The following is a 2,309-nucleotide window of genomic DNA, read 5'->3' as shown; positions in this document are numbered from 1 at the left end:
GGGGTTTCTCTTCCAGAGAGGAAGAGGTGAAGGAGGGGTTTACTCTGTCAGAGAGGAAGAGGTGAAGGGAGAGTTTACTTGTCCAGAGAGAAGAGGTGGAGGGAGAGGGTTTACTTGTCCAGAGAGGAGGTGAAGAGGGTTTACTCTGTCCAAGAGAAAAGAGGTGAAGGGAGAGGGGTTACTTTTGTCCAGAGAGAAGAGGTGAGGAGAAGGGTTTACTCTGTCCGAGAGGAAGAGGTGAGGGAGAGGGTTTTACTCTGTCCAGAGAGGAAGAGGTGAAGGGAGGAGGGTTTACTCTGTCCAGAGAGGAAGAAGGTGAGGGAGAGGGTTTACTCTGTCCAGAGAGAAAGAGGTGGAGAGAGAGGGTTTAACTCTGCCAGAGAGGAAGAGTGTGAGGGAGAGGTTTACTCTGTCCAGAGAGGAAGAGGTGAAGGAGAGGTTTTACTCTGTCCAGAAGAGGAAGAGGTGAAGGGAGAGGGTTTACTCTGTCCAGAGAGGAAGAGGTGGAGGGGAGGGGTTTACTTTGTCCAGAGAGAAGAGGTGAAGTGGAGAGGTTACTTTACTCGTCCGAGAGGAAGAGGATGGAGGAGAGGGTTTACTTTGTCCAGAGAGGAAGAGGTTGAAGGGAGAGGATTTACTCTGTCCAGCGAGGAAAGAGGATGAGGGGAGAGGGTTAACTCTGTCCAGGAGAAAGAAGGTGAAGGGAGAGGGTTTAACTCTGTCCAAGAGAGGCAGAGATGAGGGGAGAAGGGTTTACTCTGTCCAGGAGAGAAGAGGTGGAGGAGAGGGTTTACTTTGTCCAGAGAGGAAGAGGTGAAGGGAGAGGGTTTACTCTGTCCAGAGAGGAAGAGATGAGGGGAGAGAGTTTATTCCATCCAAAATATGTCCATGAAAAAAAGCCGGAAAAGTTAGGAATTTGAGAGAATGTCCAAAAATGTGTATTGCTAATTTGCTATGTGAGGATTATCTGATCAAATCAAATGAAATCAAATTTTATTAGTCACATGCGCGGAATACAACATGTGTAGATCTTACAGTGAAATGCTTACTTACGAGCCCCTAACCATAAAATACAAATAAAAAATAAGAAATAAAAGTAACAAGTCATTACATTGGAGCAGTAAAATAACCTCAGTGAGACTATATACAGGGTGTTACGGTACAGAGTCATGGGAGGAACAGAGGGTTAAATACACAACAAATAATGAGGGAAATGGAAACCAGGTATGTAAGAAAACAAGACAAAACAAATYGAAAATGAAAAGTGGATAGACGATGGCTAGAAGACCGGTGATGCTGACCGCCAAACGCCGCCCGAACAAGGAGAGGAAATGACTTCGATGGAAGTCGTGACACAATGTGACCATGCATAGACTATAAACACAGAGCAGCAGCAGCGTAAAAGCAGTGTAAAAGAGGAGTCTGGGTAGCCCCTCGATTACCTGTTCATGAATCCTATGGTTTGGGGATAGAAGCTGTTAAGAAGCATTTTGGACCTAGACTTGGTGCTTCAGTACCGTTTCCGTGCAGTAGCAGAGAGAACAGTCTATGACTAGGGTGGCTGGAGTCTTTGACAATTTTTAGGGCCTTCCTCTGACACCTTGACCTTGACCTTGACACATTGACTCTGTACCAGTACCCCCTGTATATAGTTTCCACATTGACTCTGTACCATAACACCCTGTATATAGCCTCCACATTGACTCTTTCCGTAACACCCTGTATATAGCCTCCACATTGACTCTGTACCAGTACCCCCTGTATATAGCCTCCACATTGACTCTGTACCGTAAATCACCCTGTAATATAGCCTCCACATGACTCTTACGGTACACCTGGTATATAGCCTCCACTATTGAACTGCTTCCAGTACCCCTGTAGTATAGCTTCCACATTGACTCTGTACCGGACACGTACCCTGTTATATAGCCTCCACATTGACTCTGTACCTGTATAACACCCTGTATATAGCCTCCAATTGACTCTGTACGTAACACCCTGTATAATAGCCTCCACATTGACTCTGTACCGAATACCCCCTGTATATAGCCTCCACATTGCTCTTATCAAGTACACCTGTATATAGTCTCCACATTGACTCTGTAACTACCCCTGTATATAGCTCCACATTGACTCTGTACCGTAACACCTGTATATAGTCTCCACATTGACTTGTACGTAACCCCTGTATATAGCCTCCACATTGACTCTGTACCGGTACTCCTGTATAGTAGCCTCCACATTGACTCTGTACCGTAACACCCTGTATATAGCCTCCACATTGACTCTGTACCGTAACACCCTGTATA

This window comes from Salvelinus sp. IW2-2015, unplaced genomic scaffold (genome assembly GCF_002910315.2).
Source record: "Salvelinus sp. IW2-2015 unplaced genomic scaffold, ASM291031v2 Un_scaffold3478, whole genome shotgun sequence".
NCBI classification, from domain to species: domain Eukaryota; kingdom Metazoa; phylum Chordata; class Actinopteri; order Salmoniformes; family Salmonidae; genus Salvelinus; species Salvelinus sp. IW2-2015.
Note: the sequence above shows the minus strand (reverse complement) of the source record.